At 52.2% G+C, this 20,433-nt stretch overlaps 1 protein-coding gene, 1 long non-coding RNA gene and 2 other non-coding genes across 5 annotated transcripts in view; 2 read left to right on the forward strand and 2 right to left on the reverse strand.

Annotated features, from left to right (window-relative positions):
• Positions 1-8,504: 8,504 nt before the first annotated feature.
• Positions 8,505-16,569, reverse strand: LOC116216834 (uncharacterized). The gene is made up of 3 exons (XR_004160370.2): positions 13,791-16,569; positions 11,491-11,624; positions 8,505-10,176 (listed from the first exon to the last, which is right to left on the reverse strand). It is a non-coding gene; the product is annotated as an uncharacterized LOC116216834 (long non-coding RNA).
• TRNAA-CGC (transfer RNA alanine (anticodon CGC)) lies at positions 9,647-9,718 on the forward strand. The gene has a single exon. It is a non-coding gene; the product is annotated as a tRNA-Ala (tRNA).
• On the reverse strand, positions 9,981-10,051 carry TRNAG-GCC (transfer RNA glycine (anticodon GCC)). Its single transcript has one exon. It is a non-coding gene; the product is annotated as a tRNA-Gly (tRNA).
• An 869-nt stretch (positions 16,570-17,438) lies between the features above and the next one.
• Positions 17,439-20,433, forward strand: part of GPD2 (glycerol-3-phosphate dehydrogenase 2) — a 56,818-nt gene continuing 53,823 nt past the window's right edge. The window contains exon 1 of one of the 2 annotated variants that reach the window (XR_014884354.1): positions 17,439-17,743. The gene's annotated coding sequence lies outside the window, so the exon portion shown is untranslated. The remainder of the gene's footprint in view (positions 17,744-20,433) is intronic. The other variant, XM_085228048.1, reaches the window with a different exon arrangement.

Consider the following 20,433-nt stretch of genomic DNA (forward strand, 5'->3'; position numbering starts at 1 on the left):
CCGCCCCTCTCCCCGCGGCCGCCGTCGGTGGTTCCGCGCGGGGCGCGCCGTGCCGCGCTCGAGGTGCGCGGCCGCCGCCGCCGTGCCCGGCGCTCCGCGTGCCCGCGGCGGAGCTCCCCCGCCAGGTTCTGGGCGGGGCGGACCGCGGGGGCGCGCCCGGGGATCCCCGCCCGCCCCGTCGGTACGGCACCTTAAGCGGGGCGGGGCGGGGCGGGGCCTCATTTGCATGAGCGCCGCCTCATTTGCATGGAGCGCGGCGGCGTCACCCGCGGGCGAAAGGGAAAAAGTGAGCGCGGGGCGGGGCGGGGCGGGGCGGCCCGGCCGTGACGCAGCGGCGCCGCCATTGACGCAACCGCGCGGCGCGCCAAAAGCGCCCGAAATAGCCCGGAGCTCCGACGGGACCGAACCGCGGGACGGGATGGGCGGGGGAACTGCGGAGCGATCCGGCACGAGGCACGGGGTGCCCAGGCTGCGGGAGGGGAGCGGCCTCGGCTCGAAATGAACGGGATTTGGGGGAAAAAATACAACGAAAACCAGAGATGCGATCGTTTCGTGCAGCAGAGAGAAGGCAAATACGCGGAGATGCCGTACGTCTGGCGGGTGCTCTCCCATAGGGCCCTGAGCGGCTCATCCCATGTCTGCAGCCCAAAGGCTTTTCCCGAGGGCTGGGAGAAGGCGCGCTCCCCAAAAGGAGGTTGTAGGTTCTCCCTCTCTGCACCAGGCAGCAGCGATAGGACGGGAGGGGACGGCCTCACGTTCTGCTGGGGTCAGGCTGGGTATTAGGAAGCATTCCTTCTCCAAAGAGCAGTCAGGCAGTGGCACAGCTGCCCATGGAGTGGGGGTCACCATCCCTGGGGGTGTCCCAGAGCCGTGGGGATGTGGCACTGAGGGATGTGGGCATGGGGGGTGGGTGGGGTTGGGGATCCTAGAGGCCTTCTCCAACCGTTATGATTCCACGGTTGTGTGGTTCTGTGATCTGTGATTCTACAAGCTGATGAAGATGAGAAAAGAGAGCCCATAACAGCACAGCAGCACACGGTGCCGTGCAGCACAGCGCTGCGATCCGACCTGCATGGAGCAAACCTTGCTCAGGGCCCAGAGATGCACCTCATTACCATATCCTTAGAATAGATGTGATATAAATTTCATTACTCACTTAAAAGTTCTGAAGTTAACAGCATAAACTTGAAGTTGAGTAATTAAGTAATCCTTATATAGACACTTATTAAAGTATTTATACATATTATCTTAAATCTACATCTATCATTTTGCCAATTAAAATTAGGACTTTAATTGCAATTAAGTAATTTAATTGCCAATTGAACAGCAAAATTGCTAAGTGACTAATTTTAATGCCTATTTTAATTACCAATCATGACTGGGGAGGGAGCTAATCAAGCAGTATCAGAGTAATGATGTGAAAAAAATGGAGAACAAACATTCGAGACTCCATGCCTTTAAAAAAGGACTCCAAATTAAATAAATGCAAACACAATTTCATACATGTGGCAAAATGCCGTATTTTGGTACCTAAATACGAGAGCACAAAGGAGACGTTTAATTAAAAAGAAGCATCGCTCTTCCCCCAAAGCACCAAACACAAAGTGCTGTTAGTCCCTATTTCTCTGCTGCTCTGCCCGGTGTGTAACCCAGTGCTGTGTTGGGGTGCGAGAACTGTGTGGGCTGCCCTGGGGACACATGGGCACACACGGGCACAGCACACACGGACATCCACGTGTGCACATGCTGTGTGTGCAGAGCTGTGCCATCGCCACTCCCACGGGTGGTTGGAGAGATGCAGTGCTGAGCTGCTCTGCTCAGACACGGAAGGGCTGAACCTGCATACGCTGCAAAGCCAAAATGCCGTGACCCCAAAGGGCATCGCCTGCTGCCAGCCGGTTCTGGTGTGCAGCCCACCAGGACGAGTGCACCACAGCAGTACCAAGGCTGGGTTTTGGAGAATACCCCTGTGGAGGCCTGTGGTTGTGTGTTTGATGGAAGCACAGAGATGGATGGGATTGCTGTGTGCGATACAGCAAGGGGTGAACTTTCCCCTTCCCTGGAGGCACTCGAGGCCAGGCTGGATGTGGCTCTGGGCAGCCTGGGCTGCTGGTTGGTGACCTGCACACAGCAGGGGGTTGGGACGAGATGAGCACTGTGGGCCTTTGCGACCCAGGCCATTCTATGAATCTGTGAAGTCCCCAGGCCCAAAGGAGCATTGCGGTGCAGGAGCCGAAGGAGCACAGTGGTGCTGGTAGCAGCAGGGCCCAAGTGTGGCACAACGTCGGGGGTGGGGAACCCGAACTTGGGTGCTTCATTCGGCATTGATTTGCACGAGGAGCCCCGCCCTCAGATTTCCCTACGTTTCTGAACGAGAATCGTTTGTCCTTCCCGGCCCGGACCTCCCCTGGCACCACGCACAGACTGCTTCCCATAGCCACGCGGTTCTGTTCCCACTGCTATCCGGTTATTCGGGGCTCCATAACGCCGTTTTCCGTATTTCAGGACAAGAAGCCGTGGGCTGCCTGCTCGGCAGCTGTCGGGGCCCGGCCCTCACGCGGGCGGTTCGGTGCTGACCGCCGGCTCTGCTCTCTCGGCGCGGCAGAGCGGTGCGTTCGCATCCCCCGCTGCCCGCTCCGGGGGCTGGCGGTGATCCCCGGTGCTCCTCAGCCGCTCGGAGCCGCTCCGCCGTCCCCGGGACGCGCGTGATTGATACCCGTCGGGTCGAGAGGCTAAACGGCCCATATGGCACCGCCGCAGCCCATCTGCTCTCTGCCCATCCGTGCCTTAAGCTGCCATTAGCAACATCTGCACTCCCAGAAATGCAGCTGTGCGGGACGCTCCGCCCGAACCGAGCGCTGCTTCCCGACGGAGGGAGCAACGCGGCAGGGGGAGGGGGGGGGCGCGGCCCCGCGGGGCGCGGCGGGAGCGGAGCTGCGAGCGGGGCGTCGGGAGCGCGCAGAGCCGGGGAGCGCGGCCCGGCCCGACCCACGGCGATCCCCGCAGGCGGCGGCGGCGGCGCGGCTCCGGTTCGCGTCCTCCGGAAAGTCGGCGGGCTGAGGGGCCCGGGGAGTTTTCTTACATAAAGCGCGCATCTGTGTGCTGGAACAGCCGCCCACGTCCCCTGCTACAGCACATACGTAGTTTGGGTTTTTATCGTGGCGGTGACTTCCTGAAAGGTTTGGAAATGCCCGAAGTGGTGACTGCACTGCAGGGACTCACAGAGCTCCCTGGTGCTGCATCCCGGCTCCACAACGCTATTGGCACTGAATGCCTGCCCAGCTATGCAGCAGGAGACACCGAAGTGACAGCTGCAGCGCTCAGCTCTACAAGTTGCTTTGCTTCCAGTAGCACATAGCAGTGCAATGGCTCTTCTCTCCCCACCTTGACATGTGCGGGCCATGGAGCTGCGTGCAGACCCTGACTGAGCCGCTCGGTGCATTTGGGCACCACCAAGCTGGGTTCCAAGGCGGCCTGGGGACAGAGCCAGCAGCCAGTGAGCGCCCCACACCTCGTGTCCCGGCCCAGCTGCCTGCTGCCCCGTGTTCCCATCCCTCAGGCCCTGCTTGGCACACGGGATGTGGGGCTGCGGTGCCCGCTGACAGCCACCCGCTGTTCTGCAGCCCTGGGAAACCAAGAATAACAGCACTTGGGGGATGTGTTTATGTCACAAGCGCTCTAAAATTGCACAATTACACATTGTTTTTTTGTTGTTTTTTTTTTTTTTCCCCTGCGTTATGAGTATTAACTGCCAACACCCACCGAAATCTGATGTAATTAACTTCTGTCCTTAAGCGAGCCCCTTCCCACAGTTTGGGGGTACTTCCCATGAGGTCCCTGGGACCTGCACGGAACCACAGAGTCGCCATGGATGGTGGCACAGGCACTGAGGAGCTGTGCAGCACTGAGAGCCTGCAGCATCCATTGGAGGCACAGGGCAGGGAGAGCAGAGCCATCCACACAGATCCGCACAGCTAATTGAAAACAGTGCTGGGGTGGGGAATGGTGTTTGTAATTATGAACGCAGCTATTAAAATATCGTTTTGCTTTTTAGACCGCCTGATTCTAGCATGGGTATGAAGGAGCTATATTTGAAGAAGTTAATTATTTCCAATGCTTTGGAAAAAAGGAAGTTTAAGCTGCAATTGGAGCTCCTTTATCGCTTTTAACAGCTGCCATAGGGAGCTGGTTTGCACTCATTCCGCTCTGCCCCAGCACTGAGAGCAGCCCCAGCCCTCCTCAGTGATGGATGCTGCCCACACTGGTGGCCTGCATGTGGGACAGGGGAAGGCTGTTGGGGTTTGTCTTTCTGCAGGTCTAACTGAATGGGGTCTGCTTCTTCAATATGAAAACCGTAGATCAAAACTGAAGTGAAAATGGGATGCTGTGAATGTTACTAACAGATAAAAAGAAGTTGTTTTTTTTGGATGGCAGAGCTTTAATTATAAAAAGCATTGTAAAAAATCTAGATTGCATATTTACTCATTTGGTCCATACAACAGCCAGCAAAATCAGCCCGTATCGATGGGATAAGCAGGAAGAAATATGTTAGTTTGCAGAGCACAGCATTCCAGTCCAAGATAGCATTGAAAAAAACAAATTGATTCTTCTATTAGTCAAATCTCTATTAAATTATCCATACTTCCCAGTGAGCAAGTCCATGGATCGGGATCCTATTAATGTATCGATGGTGAAGGCTGGATATGCTGGTATCTAAAAAACACCCACGGAACGAAGCAGCTGCCCCCCTCATACAGCATCATTCCAGGGATGGGGAATGCCACAGAGCTCTGCAAGCAGCACAGCCAAAAACATGGATTTTGGAGGGTAGGGATGCAGGGTGCAGAATGGTGCAAAGGGAAAAGGCACAGGGAGTGACTGTGGGTGGGATGGAGAGCGTTTTTGTTGAGGCCTCGTCAGTGTTTGGCATAACAGGTCTGCCCTGCTCTGTTATCTGTGCACCCGTCAGCTCCTGGGAGTCACTTTGATGAAGGAATCAGAGGAAAATTGGAAAATACCTTCAGCTCGAGGCCTGAGTCAAGTGCTGTTATTAATAGCGTGCTTAATTACGAGTGGCATCTAAATCAGGTGAGTCTGGGAAGGTAAGATGAAGGGGGAAAATTGCCGTAAGAGCCTCTGATTACCGAGTAAAACACAATTAGCCGTTCTCAAAGAGCAGCAAAGCCCACACCTGATGACCACCACCTGCAGCCCGGGCTGTGTGTCCTGCAGGTCTCCCTCCTCGTGGAGGGGCCCGTTGCGGTGTGCACGAGGCGTGGCTGCTTTTTGGGTGTCCTGGTGCAGGGCTGGGTGTCCCTGTAGCAGCTCCTTCCCTTTGCTGCAGGGGGGCACAGCAGCCAACCTGGGCTGTGTGCTGGGATGCACATGTGCAGTGCAGGCGCTTGGATCTGAGCAGAGCTGGTCTGTGCACTCAGTCCTTCCTAAGCCCTTTTTGTAGCGGGTGCCTGAATTTCAGAGCTATAAGGTGACGTGCTGCTTTCAGATATTGCTATTATTACTAATTTATTTAATGAAAAATACTCCTCTGACTTCAAGGTCTCAATTAACATTCTTTTTCGTTACAACTTTCTGTTTCTGTGTAATTTTAGCATCATACCAGGACGAGGAACGGAACTTCAGGGAACTGCTTTGACACACTCTGCTCTGCCATGGGGTTAACAGCAGCCCCATGCACCCCATCCCCGATGGCAGTGTGCTCACTTGGCAGCAGCAATCAGCTCCGTCCCAGCAGCTCCCACCTATCCCTGCTCCTCACATCCGCTGCCAACGAGACTTCTGCTTTGCTCAGTTCAATCAACAACTCCTTGCCTGCCAGTGGATGTTGCTTTTCTGCAGGTAGTTTTAGGGCCTGTGCTGCACTCTGGCTGCCTGGCAGTGGGAGTGGGAGAGCAGACAGAGGTGTGGGACAGAGACCCACCGTCAGCTGAACATCATTGTCTGTCCATGCGGGAATCAAAGCTTTTAGTGATATTCAAAGTCAGCATCACACGCCGAAGCAATCGTTGGCTGCTGCAATCAGCAGTGATGAACAATCATTATGAAGTGCAAAAGGAGCGTTGTTAATACGAGGCTACGTCTCCAGGTCAGTTTGCCTGCACGATTTTATGAGCTTAAAGACCTCCACACCTCAATTTTAAAAATGATTTCCTCCCAAGATATTTACCTCCTCCACTTTTTTTTTCTGAAAACCATAATAATAGCAGTAATTCTGTCCTGGATTCCAGGCATAAGCTGAAGAACAGGAGGAAGAGCAAAGCAAGAGATTCCCACGTCGAGACCATGGAGCTCAGGAAGCTGCAGTGCTCTGCAGCCGTCTGAACTCGGAGCGATGTTTGACCTCAGATGATGAACAGGAGCTTTGCCTTCTTGCTGTGCAATGCCAGATCACCAGAAAAGACCTTGGCTAATGCTTGTAATGATATCATGGCTCAGATTGGCTGTACGAGCAGGTTGTATGCTACTTACCAGCAGGAGGTGATGGGATTCAATGGAGACACATATCTCTATTTCCAAACCTCCTCCGGGAACAACAAGCAACTCCAGTTCCATGAAGAAATTCAGACTATCTCCTCCTTAAAAACGTGACACTTATTAAACAAACAGAAATAAATACTTCTTTTCTCCCATGTTCTACTTCTGCATGCTGGGACAGAGTGAGAGCTGCGGCCGTGGAGTGAGAAGGCTCATAGAAGAGGTCAGTGCTCAGCCATAACAACAGCGGTGCACTTTTGCAGGGCTGTGGTATTTCCAGGGTGTTGTAGTTGGGCATTCCCTGCACAGGACATGAAGGGCCGTGCCACGCTGGCTGTCAGAGCAGCCTCTGTCCCGGCCTCATGGGCAGCACTGTGAGCTGGAGCTGCCTTTCGCTGTCCGGATGCATCGGCTTGATAATCTGTGCAAAGCTGTGTGGTCGGTGCAGCCCACCTGTCTGAGTTTTATAACCAGTTCCTGTTGGCATCAGATGCTGGACTGCTCACGTCCCCCTCTGACTACACTGGAGAACAGCTGAGGTTCCTCTCACTGAAGGGCTGAATTTGGATGAGAAAACCACTGTAACATTGGGTAATTAATCTGTCAGCCAGATAATTTCTGCGGGGCTCTCACTTCTCTGTCTACAACCTCAATGAATCTCCCAGCTCGCAGCTTTAATCCTATTCTCTGCCTTTTAATCTCCTTTTTTTCACTCTAACTTTCACAGTTCCTACTATTCAGTGGGAATAACCAAAGCCAGGTGAGCACAGAGATTCTGTGGCACATACTGAATGCCTGGAGACAAGAACAGAGCTCCTGGAATGGAATTCCTCTGTTTCAGGCAGTCCACCGCAACAAATAAGGGACTTAACAAAAAGAAATGCTATAAAAATAAAGGAGAAAGAGTGATTTGTATTTGGAGGAACTATGAGTGCAACTTCATTCAAAACCAGCCTAACATACCGTGCAGAACTGCCTGAGTGCAGCTCTGAGCACTGCCTTCTCTGATCAGGTAGGAACTATCTGCTAAGTGCAAAAGTTGGAAAATTTTGTAGCTGTTTAACAGCAAATCACAAATCTGTCCTCATTTATTTTTCCCAACACATTTATTATTGAAAGATGGTTTGGTGAGTGCCATAAGTAAGCAGGCAGTGTTCCCGAGCCCTGAAATTTGTCACTTTGGTTACATCTTTCTGATCTCTGACGGAGTGTTTTCTGCAGGAGGACAGGAATGCTAAATAAGGCATCAATAATGCAAGAGATCCGTGAATAATCACCCGAGTGCTTGAAAACGAGTGGACAGTGTGATCATATGGTAGAAGAAAAATAACGTTAGCTGCATATTTATCAATGCCTGGTGCCATTAGCACAGGATCTAGCAATAGCTCAAGGCTTCTAGGAGGCAGTGCACAGGAGACAGTGCACACAGTGCTTTGGTTCCCAGTCATACAGGAGGAGGACACGTCCTCAGAGCTTGTTTGGGCCTGGCCAGTATGCAGCTGTATGGGGTAATGGATGGGGATGGCAAACAGCACCGATGAGATGAGCACTGTTTGTATGCTTGTCTTATGCTGCTGCATTTTAGCCCTGTCTTTCACTGAACCGACGTGTCTATTTTAAAAAGGACTTCTGAGTGCAAACATTTGATCCCGGGAGCAAGCGCAGTCATTGGGAACTGTACCAGAAAGAACAGCCCCTCTCCCACTGCTGTGTTGGAGTCACTCGAGCAGCCTGCGCTTCGGGTAACTTTGGAACTGAGCTCTTTTGGGGCTGAATGAGAGGGGCCCACCAGCTCCATCAGGGGAAAAATGGCCGCGGGAAATACAGAGTGAATGTCAGTGTGTGTCTAACAAGAACTGATGGAAAATGCAGAATTGTCAACAGATGCAGTGAAATGGCATCCTCCGGGAGGAGGCAGGTCCTGCCACACACGGCACTGCCACTGGGCTCCAGGAACGAGTTAATGCCACTGAGGAACAAGCGGAGGGATGGCTGAGAACGGCGACATTGTTTTTCCCTGATGTCAGCAAAGAAACCCAAACACAAAGAGGTGAATGTAGTGCTATGAGAGGGCCCTTGAGAGAGCTGAATGCTGGGCCTGTGCCAGGGCACCCAGCAGAATTAGAAACCGCACGGGATGACCAAGTGTTTCCTGGAAGCAGGGGCTGCAGGCAGCTGTCGGCAGGCAGGGCTGTGTGCGGGGGCACTGCTGGCCTGTGGCACTGCTGGCAGTGTTGGTAGGCTTGAGGAGATTCACGTCCATAAAGGACTCCTTCTGTTTTACTTTGTAGCTCAGCGCAAGGCGTCTTATTTCCTCCTGTAGGATGCACACGTCGAGCCTTTCCTGAATAATTCGATTGATGTTGCATTTGGTGGGTGGTGCTCCGGAGGGTATTAGGTCTAGCTACGGTAGAGACATTGCTTTGCTTTAACACCAACTGCACATCAGATCTTCTTTGTGTAATGTGGGGAAAAAAACAAGGATCTCCTGGAAGGAGTCCAGCCACAAAGAGGATAGAAGACCTGGAGCATCTTCCCTATGAGGAAAGGCTGAGAGACCTGGGGCTGTTCAGCCTGGGGCAAAGGAGGCTGAGATGGGATCTGGTTAATGTTAATGAATATCTAAAGGGAGGTGGGAGGCAAAAGGATGAGGCCCGGCTCTTCTTGGTGCTATGTAGCGATAGGACAAGGAGTGATGTCCTGAAACTTGGACATAGGAAGCTTCATACTAACATGTGGCAGAACAACTTTGCGGTAAGGCTGAGGGAACACCTCGTATGGGAAGTCTGAGACAAGATACGCTGACAGAGATGCCCGCACTAACACGCGGTACCACTGCAGGCAGCACGAGGGGGAGCCGGTCGGAATGCACCGCCCAGCCCACAGCGGAACGTTTTGGCCAAGAGCCCGGATCCCCGAGGGCAGCACCCGTCGGGAGCCTCCACGGGGCACCAGCAGCAGGAGTGCGGCCGGCCCTCGGGGCGCGGGCACGGAGCGGGGCGGCGGAGCTTCGCCGGGAAGCCCGGGGACAGGGGCGGGCGGGGCCGGCCGAGGGGCAGAACTGGCCGCACTGCGCTGCTCCCGGCTGGGTTCGGCCCGGCCCCGCGCGGCGGCCCGCCCTCTCATAGCGCCCCGCAGGAATTTCGCCACAGCCGGGGATGTAGCTCAGTGGTAGAGCGCGCGCTTCGCATGTGTGAGGTCCCGGGTTCAATCCCCGGCATCTCCAGCGGCTTCTTTTCGCTTCGAAATGTTTTTTTCCCTCCCCAAAGCTGCGGGACGCTCCCGTTGCCTCGGTTGGCGCGGCCCTGCCCCGCAGCACCGCTGTGCGCTTGAGGCGAGTCCTCGGGGAGGCCGGAACAGCAGCGCGGCACTGCAGCTTCTCCGGCCTTAAAAAGCGAACTGCTTTTTGTCGAAATGAAAGACGAGTAAATAAATAAAGCCTTCCAAAGGAAGACAAAAATAACAGAGAGAAAACAAAAAACACTGGCTGCATTGGCCGGGAATCGAACCCGGGCCTCCCGCGTGGCAGGCGAGAATTCTACCACTGAACCACCAATGCACGCGTTGCGACGCTGATTTCCCGCTCCGTCCCACAATACATCAAACGCCGGGTTTCTGCCGTCACCTCTTTCGCTTTTGTCTCCTCCCAGATCCGTGCTCACCATCAGCAGCTCCAGCCATTACCTCCAGGAGAAAATGTTTTTAGAAAGTTAGCAACATTTGTATACATATTTTGCCCCAACAGATTAAAAACCCTGTAACTTTCTCTAGTGAACTCATCATCCCTTAAATTTAACAGCATTCAGGCTAAATAACAGCAGGTTTCTTCTTGTACTTCTCCAGTGCTGGGAGGACACTGCCAGAGGAGGCCACCTGCTCTGAGGCACACAGCCCACAGGCACTGATATGCAACGGGTAATAGTGTAGGTGATGCAGCAGTGGGTAATGGTGATGTAACAATGTCAGCCACTGCAGCAGTGCAGTGCAACGCCATCACCGCTCCTTGTTCCCCTAGATTGCAGCCTCTCGTTTCACACTGGCTGAAAGTAACGGAGTAAAAACATCAGGTAGTAATTCTTACTTAGGCTATGCTTACAGTATCTCCAGTCAGCCCTGAAACACTTTTTCCAGAACAAGAAATCCCAAAAGAAGTTAGAGGTGGAAGGAGCTCATATTAAGAAGAGCTTAACTTCCTATTTTACTATATGTGGAGAAAGATTTTAGAGATGATCAACAAAGTGTTACCAACCCCACGCCATCTCCAGAGTGAAAGTGAAACCAGCCCTTGCACTCGCAGTTTGCAGCCAAGAGAATCATTTCCCATGTGCATCACAGTGCTCTGCATCTGCTCAGAACATCCATGCATGCTGGCTGAAGGGTTACAGACAGCTCGGTGAAGGAGGGGGATTTGGACCCACTGGAGGTGGAGCATTGCTCCAGAATGTGCTCTGTAAGCACTTGTTCAAGCAGTGTGACAGGTTCATACCTAACTTCCCTTTAGGATGACTGCATGTGGGAGAGTGCTGAATGGAGAGAATCAAGATCTGTAACGTTAGAAAATGACTAGAAAACCATCCCCTTCAGCTTAGTTCAAAAATCTTTTCAGAAGTTAAAGAGATGCCATGGACCTTCAGCAGAAACAAAGGAGGAAAAACATAGGAAGAATGGATTTTCTTAGGTCTTTTTATCCATCAAAAAGGGGCAAAGGCACTTCCTTCCATCCCAGGTCACCTTTAAAGGGGCTCTGACCTTGCTGCTTGTGGCTAAGGCTTGACACCGTGCCTTCCTAGCGGCTCTGCTGCTGCAGGGTGGGGGTGATGTGCTCCGGGCACTGCTGCTGCCTCTGCAGTGTGCCTCTGAGGAGGGTGCTGTAGTTCAGGGGCACTGAGAGCATCTCAAGTGCAGGTGATCGAGGTGCAATTGGAACAAGGTAAAGAATTTCAGACAGGAAGTGGTAAAAGTGCTCAAATCAAGCTTAAAACTGGAGGTGTGAGTTACCTGGAGTGTGGTAGGTGGGCACTGTTCATTCCCTCTTCCCTGTTAGATATGGCCATACGTGCTCCTGCCACATGATGCCAGCATGGCTGTGCACTACTCACAATTACACTGGAGTTGCATCCATCTCTGTATTGCTGTATAAAAACAAGAAAGCGTGATGCTACAAATGTACCTGGACTACTCGCCCTGATTCACATTTTCATGCTGAACAGTACTAAATGGAGTTCTTGTAGAACTAATTCCTAAGGAATAACTCAAACTGCCCTGAAACACGGACATCATCTGGACAGCCCTTCCTTACACTTAACAGACCAGTACTTAATGTACTTAATTCTTAATGTTGCCAGGAAAGCCCAGACAACACTTACTGCTGCCCCAAAGTAACTGTAGGCCTTTCAAAATGGCCTCTAAAAACCTTTTAAACAAATGCTTCCGAAGTGTGCCACTGCCTCTGTTTCCAGAGTGCAGAAAATTTACACCTTCCCTGGCAGCCTCTGCTGTGCACAATAACATGCACACCAATTTGATTTTAACAGGCCAGAGAGGAAGTTGGGTGCTTAGAAATATCTACCTACCTAAAAAGACAAATGAATCTACACTGAGGAGCCTTCAGCAAAGACTGCTGAAACAAAACAAACAAAACAATTGTGGTAATCTTTTAGGTAAGACTTATAATGTAGAACAAGTTGTCAGAGCAAGTTACAGCTTTAAGGGCTAGCGATTTTGACAGTGTCCCTTTGAGCACAGGAGAGCACAGGGACTGGCAGGACAGCAAAAGGTCACTTGGTCACACGGATCTGCTGCCTCTTTTGCGCTCATCTCCAGACCCACCAGGCTTGTCCCAATTAATTATTAAAATCTGCAGGGAAAATACTGCTGTAGATAAAAAGGTACGGTCTTAAATTCTGGGGAAGCTGGAGGATGGCAGTGTGGTCAAAAGCAGTGCAGAAAGGCAGCTGAGCCACGATATCCAGCCTACAAGCTTCAGACACAAACAGAAGTCATTTACATCCAGTCATGTTTCTGTGCTTCAAATACCAGAGAAAGGGAAACTCCTGGATTTTCCTCCCTTTGTTTTCAGCTCAACAGTGCTGGATTACAAAAGGTCACCAAACCCAAATTGACAAGATATAGTGGATATTTAAAATAACTTTTTTTCCAACATAACCATTGATTTCTATTGCTAGTCAACTGCATAAGTCCCTTACAAATCTGTGCACACCCCGAAAACGTCTGTCCCAGACAGGATTCACATGGCAATGAGCCGAAACTATCAACCAAGCAGTGCTAGTGAAGGGACATTAGAAGAGGACAGGAGAGCCCAATCCTGCATTTCTTCATTGATGACAGGAATATCAGGGTAAGCTTTGAAAGCGATTGTATATGTCCTCGGACAGGTTTTCTAAGATTTTTTCCCTAACCAGTGCAGTGGAGAAAATGCCTGGACAAAAGGCACGCGTGTGCATTCACTGGGCTGGTTCTGGTCTATCACTGTCTCAGAGAAATAAAAAAAGGAGCACAAATTCCAAAAAGCTTTCTCTGTTCCATACTCTGCATGTAATCTCTCCCTCTGGAGTATGTAAAGAAAAATAAACTTCAAATAATTTTCTAAAATATATTTTTTCCACATTTCCCACAATAAAAATCTTTAAACAACAGGAAATATACACTGGCACTGTCAAAGCAGCAATTCTAAAGATATTGCCTTTCTTCCCTCTCTACCAATGACATTTTTATTTCTTATTAGAGCTCGCAATAAGCCCCAGAATAATACCAATGGTCCTCCTGCACACTGCTGTTTTCCATTTCCTGGTTCTCCTGTAGTTAAGATGCCTGTGCTACCATTGCAGGGAGAGGCCAATTAATTATTGTGTTTGTTCTGCAACAAATCATGTAGCCTGTGACCTTATTCTTTTAAAAATGCAATTTTTGCATTTGCTCCTGTGACTCAGCCCTGATTTGTTATCTTTACATAACAGCAAACAATAAGACATAATTATGATGATAACACATTACTTCCGTTTTAATAGAAAAAATGAGCCTCCTTCTCTTTCCAGACACACATACAGATACACAAAGACAGCAGAGCTTTTATCTGCTGGGTGCAAGGGGAGAAACATTTAAACACTAGCAGTACAGCAGCACAGCCCTGGTTCAGGTGGTAAATGGCAGATCTGGTAAGAGGCAATACACTCGTAGTTCTGAGGGGTAGCTGACCCCGCAGCCGGCGATGGGAGCACTGCTCCACCTTTAATCACAGCTGTGACTCAGTGCTTCTATTTCCCAGCAGTGGGACCTACCATGCATCCTGCTTGAAGAAATCTCAGCAGAGGTCCTGCTTCTGCCTGTCGCTTCCTTTCAACTTCCCTGCGATTACTGCCTCTCTCTCTCCCCTCATGAAGACATTTTCCTACAGACAGACCAGGAGAAAACATATTTGTGAATGTATGAACAGATTTTCTTCTTATGATACATAACTCTGGCATGCAGTCAGGTTGCGACGATAATCTTCTTTATCTTCCCTCGCTAATGAAGAGGAACTGCCTCTGGGGCTAAGGACAGGAGGTGAACTCTGCCTGCACGCAGTTTACACCTGCTGAGCACATGATTCCAGGCATCCTCAGTTCCTGGCTGGCAGGTGTCCCAGCAAGCAAGCCACACGCACAAGGCTCGGGAGGTAATATTTTGATCTAGACGTGAAATAAAACACAGACTTGAAGGAATTCTGTGATACACCAAGACATACCACCTCATTTTTTTTTTTATTTTTATTTTTTACCCTCTACAAATCTTGCACTATGGAAACACGAGGCCCAGTTTTTACCAACCAGTAAGCAAGACATCATCCCGGCTGCTTTGACAAGAGGCTTCACTCCCAGGATTTCTCCGTGAGGAGAAGAGTAGCACAGCTCTCTCATTTCTGCCCCCTTTACAATAGTGTTGGCTTGGAAGAATTCATGAATACAGAAGTTCTGAGATGCAGAATGTGCTCACTTAAAAAGCAGATGTGGACAGACTTTATACTCAAGCCCCGTCTTGTTCTGAATCGATCCAAATGTACCATAAATTGGTGCTGACAATGCAGCCACATCCAGGTGGACAACAACCTTCAGGACTGCAAATTGCACACGAATCCTTGTTTCCTGGTCCCTAAAAGAACCATAGTCTTCTGGGTTTGGTTTTATTTCTTTCCCATTTTCCGTTCCTTCTGTTCAATTCAGGTATTCCCACAGATTCAGTACTTGAAGATCTATGGAGTATTTATTCCAGCTATCCCTCGGGATCTTGTTTCCTTTTCAAAGGAAAAGGCAGGACCACATCCCCTAATTTGTCTGGGATTAAAACTACTTCCAGCCCAAATATCCCTGACTTTGCAAAACTTCTGAAAGCCAACCCATGCAGTTGCTTACGGCCTTTAAATGCCACCTAGAGAGCTGATAGCCATACATAACCATTGCAGCTTCCAATTTAGCTCCCGTGGTTACATCTGACCCAAAGGGAGGGATTGGGTTCCCATGGCCCCTGAGAAAGGACCTGTTGCTGACATTTAGCTGCCAACAGGAGGCCAGAGCATGCCCCAGGGACAGCGGTGGGGGGGAGCTGTGCCCATTGCTCATCCCCACGGCAGGTTGTTTTTCTGTGCCTGATAGAGAGCACGTCTCTTGCTGCCTGTAAAGCACATTGACTAAGCAGTGACACAAAGAACAGCAATAAAAGCAGTTTCTGGGAGGCAGCCAAGAAGCATGGCTGGAGGCTGATGCCTGGAAAGCAGAGACTTGCAGTCAGCGGGATCCCACATCCATGGCATCACCTGCACGAGGATACAAGCTGGGCACAGACAGCCCTGTGGGGATGAGGTTTTGGACACAGCCATAGATCTGCTGGTGCTTTGGTCTAGCATGGAAAAGGAGATCCCAAGCACTGGGGGAAACATGACTTCAGTACACTGCAATGTACGGAGCAGCCAAGGGTTCAGCCAGGAGCTTTGAAAAGGAGAGGAGCATGGTGTATCACTGCTGCGTGCCTTCTCACTGCAAAACAACACTGGCCAAAACAACTGTGGCAGCCAGCTGTGACCCTGGAAGCCCAGCACATGGCAAATGGGATGAGAAATGGAGAGCCCTTATAGACCACAGCAGATGCTCTGTCAGGGTTGCCCTGGTTATCACAGAACAAGGGGCTAATCAACAGGGGTAATCAGAGAGAAGAGACACAAAATGTCTCCAGAAATCATGCAATCCACTGGTAGGTCATGCAACTCACTTTCAGGTCTCATAGGCCTAGCACTTCATTTAACTGTTAGAAGTTCGAGACTGGACATCTGCCATTTTGCAAAGCTAAGGGATTGGAGAACTTCTGAGAAGGAAATGCTCAGTAGGGAAAACCAAGCCTGCAAGCCCTGCGCTGTGAAGCTGAAGCACAACCTCCATCCCAGCCCTGCAGGTTTCCTGCTCCTTGCCCTATGGGCTCTGCTAACTATTCCTCAGAGGCAGCAGCATTGAAATCTGGCCTCTACTTTGTTAAAAACTGGACTAACTGCTCACTAGTGCTTCTGCAAACCTGGTAAAAAATCAGCAGCGATCCTGAGAAGCCGCAGCTCCAGGACGAGATGTAGCAGAGATCACTGAGAGGTAGCCACAGCTGCCAGCTCCATGCCACTGGGGCCACTGGGAACAACCAGGAATGAAAAGTGTGAACCTGTCTCTGCACACCTGTTAGGCACAGCCTGTTTTTACAAAGGTAGGCTCCCAGAAGCTGCGCACTTCTCTGGGCAGGAGCTCTAGCAGTTCTTTCATGAATCATCTGTATTATGAATGCAGCGGCCCTACCACAAATCAGAGGCATTGGAAAGGTCCTCTCTGTCCGCATGTGGTCAGGCCGTCCAGACTGAACCTCACTGTAGTAGTGGGGAAGGACCTGCAGTAGGTAAATGATGTTAATACAGCACAGAGCTGCTCCCTGCTATCCAGTTCTATATACTGAGAACTGCCTCAGTCCTAAAGTAAAGCAACAGCTGAAATCCCAGGAAATCATAGAATCAAAGAATCATTAAGGTTGGAGAAAGGCCTCTGAGATCCCCACGCCCAACCCCACCCACCCCCCACGTCCACTGCCCACATCCCGCAGTGCCACCTCCCCACAGCTCTGGGGCATCCCCAGGGATGGTGATCACCACTCCGTGGGCAGCTGTGCCACTGCCTGACTGCTCTTTGGAGAAGGAATTGTTCCTCTTACCCAGTGTGAACATCTCCTGGTACAACCTGAAGCCATCACCTCTCGCCCTATTGCTGTTACAGGCTGCCCAGAGAGGCTGTGGATGCTCCATCCCTGGAGGTGTTCAAGGCCAGATTGGATGGGGCCCTGGGCAGCCCGGTCTAGCATTAAATGGGGATGTTGGTGGCCCTGCATGTGGCAGGGGGTTGGAGATTCATGATCCTTGAGGTCCCTTCCAACCAGGGCCATTCTGTGATTCTGTTACCTGGGAGAAGAGGCTGACCCTTCCTCGCTCCAACCTCCTTTCAGGAGTTGTAGGGGATCTATGAGGTCCTCTCGGGGCTTCCTTCAGACTGAACCATCCCGGTTCCCTCAGCCATTCCCATTAGGACTGCATTCCAGGCTCTGCCCAGCTCTGTTGTCTGTCTCTGGACACACTCCAGGGCCTCCACATCTTTACCGTACCGAGTGGCCCAAAACTGCACACAAACCACTCGAGGCTCCAGAATCCCACAGCGTGGTTGTGGAAGGGGCCTCAGGATCTCTGCCGTCCCCACCCGCAGCAGCACACAGCACCCACGTGTGTTCGGCCCCATCCCCGCCCTTCAACTGCGGGTCAGCGCCGCTCAGACCCCTCAGCCCTCTCTCCTTCGGGCACGCAGCCCCGGGGCTCTCGGCCCGTCCCCATCGGGAGGTGCTCCGGCCCCCAGCGGCTCTCTATGAGGCCGTCCCGGCATTTCCCGGTCCGCCCGAACCGAGGAGCCCCGCGACTCCGCGCGGCCTCTCCGAAGCGCGGGGCAGCGCCGGGCGGCGGGGCGGGCCGGGCCGACGGCTGTGGGACGGCTGCGGGCCGGGCCGGGGGAGGGCCGAGGAGGGGCCGGGCCGCGCCGTGCTGGAGCGGCGCCATCCGGGCAGCCGCGGCCCGGCCCCGGGGCGCGCCCAAATATAGCCCGGGGCGGGGAGGCCGCCGGGCCGCTCCGTGACCGCGCCGCTTCTCCTCGGCGTCCGCCTCTGCGATCAGCCGCGCCGGCGGCACGGGGTAAGGGCCGGGAGAGCGGGGCCTAACGAGCCCTTCTACCGGCACGGCCGCTGCGCGCCGCCAGGCCCTGATGTGCCGGTAACGGGCAGCGGGGAGGGACGGGCGGGGCGAGGCGAGGGGCTCTGGCACGGCACGGCACGGCACGGCACAGCCGCAGCGGCCGTTCGGCGGGCGGGAGCATCCCGCGTGCTCGGCTCCATCGCGCGCGGCTGCCGGGAGCCGCGGCCCTTCCTCGGCTCTTTTATGTAAGCGGCGGGGCGGCGGGGAGCCGGTGCGAACGAGGGAGAAGCGGCTCCGTGCCCTGAGGAGCCGCAGCCGGCCCGCCGCGTCCCGCTGTGCGTGTCCCGCAGCTGCCCCTTCATCGCTGCGGAACGAGCCGTGCTGCGGCTGGGATGCGGCGGGGTGTGAGCGCGGGGGTGGGATGCGATGGGATGGGATGCTGAGCTGTGTACTGCAGGGCTGGAGCACTTCTGGCTCGTGTTGAGCACTTAGCATTGCTTCTGGGTGAGAGTGCATGGGTGTAATAAGGAACTCCTGAGCTTTTTCGGCTCCTTATCTCTTCTAATCGGTCACTGCAGCAAATGTTTGTAAGTACATGGCTGCAGAAGGGTAGGGGTTGCACGTGGACACCTTGAGAGGAGAACAGCCGGACCTGCCGGCTGCGTGCTGTGCCATGAGCAGGGCAGGCCCTCTGTGCGGCTCTGCTGGCCGCGCGGTGCCGTGCTGCCATGGGCTCTCCAGGGGCAGAGTATTGCACTGATGGGAGGAGTGGCGCAGGAACACGGCCCAGCCTTGCATCTAGCTACCAGTGCAGGGTGGCTGCGGAGGGAGGGACTGACGGGCTCAGAGAGCTGTGCCTGGGGCTGTCACCACTGCAGGCTCTTGTGTTTATCTTCTGGTGGCGTTCAGGTTATGGCTGTGCTTTTTGTGTCTTATTTTCACTCTCTGCTGCGATTTCTCTGAACTGCTCTCGCTATTGCACGTTTCCAGCTGGAGTTACCCGCATGCGAAGCTTACGCAAGGGTTGTTACACCACCAGCCTGAAGACACCCGGGTTCCTCTGTAAGATAATCCCAGCCGTGGATGAGGAGCGGGCTCAGGAGGCAGCTGTTGGCAGCACGATGTATTTTTAACTGAAGTTAATCACGCCTTTCCCTTTTCTCATTTGGTGTAGGTGCAGTTCCTCAGCAGCGTGCAGCGATGGGAGCAATGAGTGATGAGTAGTAATGACTCAGTGTGGTATTTGGAGATCTGACTGTTGATAGTTAGGGTGTAATGTGGCATAGGCTCCTCTATAATAGCAACAAGTGCAGGGTTATTAATGTTAGACACTTAGCATGCACATTCACTGTAGCACCGGGTGAAAGCTTTCAGTGAGGACATGAACATGAAAAATTTTGCAGATGTTATGACTAATTTATAGTGTTTTGTTTTACTTAGTTGTGTGTGCATATATGTACACACAGGAGCACAGTGACAGCAATGTCCTAGGCTTCTGCTTAATGAACTGTTACATCTAGAGACCCATTACTGCCTGGTAATCTGTTGCTAATAGAAGCATAGAAAACTGGATGGGTTCAAAGGCCTTCAGTGCACACCAGCTTTCCAGGTGAAAGCTCATACAGGTTCCCTTCTGCTGCATGCTTACTGTTCATAGTGCTCTGCATGCTTTAGCAAATACATAAGAGAAATGTACTTCCCCCCCCACAATGTCCAGCTTGCTATTGTTACTTTACTTCCCTGTGTACACATCTTACTGCTTTCATAACAAGGGCTTCCATTTGCAGGCAGCCCTGTTGGGCAGCAGCTTGCATCTATCAGGTGCCTCGTTTTGGTGAGTTTACATGCTGCCAAATAGGATTTCAAAAATTAATGTATCTTTTCTGAAGTTATGGGCCTTTGCTGCTCTTCATTTAAACCAGCAGTCTGATAGTGCAGTTGTAGATGTCAGCTGCACAGGGCTTGGCTTTCTGTTTGTAGTCCAAGCCTGTTTTTCCAGGGAGTAGCTCCACTGTGTGAGTGTGCCACTGCAGCTGGTGGGAGTCCGTTGGTGCAGACTTCAGGGGAGGGAGGTGCCTGTGCCAGTGAGCTGCCTGCAGGCATGCTGGTTGCCCCGTGTGCTCCTGGAGGAGTGGGAAACACTGAGCGGTTGGTAGGTGAGTGCTGGGGCCCAGGGGTGGAGGAGGTCTGAAGCAGATCAGACAGAAGTGGGAAGGTCTTCCTTTAAATGAGGAAGACGTCATGTACCTCAGCTGCTTTGTGGGTATTTGTGGGGCAGGACTGGAGCTTCCTGAAAGCGGGTGCCCCGTGGATGCCCTATGGAGGCTGTTCTCAGCAGCACCTGCTGTAGGGCCGCACCGCAGCAATGCTGCAGCTCTTGCCAGTGTAGGTATATTCTGCTTCTTCCAAAAAGCACTGCTTCAGAAAACTTTCTGTATTACATCACGAGCAAACAATTTGCAATCAGAACTCTTCTACATTATCATAGCACTGATTCTTATTTTCTTTTTTTAGTGGTGCAGGGGGAGAAACATTTTTCTACCTCTAAATAACTGCATTTGATCCAAGTTCCCAAGCGAACGTGTAACTGCCTCAGAGGATTCCAAATGCCAGATGAACTCGCCCAGAGTTACAAATGTGAAGTGCCAATGGAGATTGGGTTGGCGTTCTTCTGCTGGCTGGGTACCGAG

Source organism: Meleagris gallopavo, chromosome 7 (genome assembly GCF_905368555.1).
Source record: "Meleagris gallopavo chromosome 7, MGAL_WU_HG_1.1, whole genome shotgun sequence".
NCBI classification, from domain to species: domain Eukaryota; kingdom Metazoa; phylum Chordata; class Aves; order Galliformes; family Phasianidae; genus Meleagris; species Meleagris gallopavo.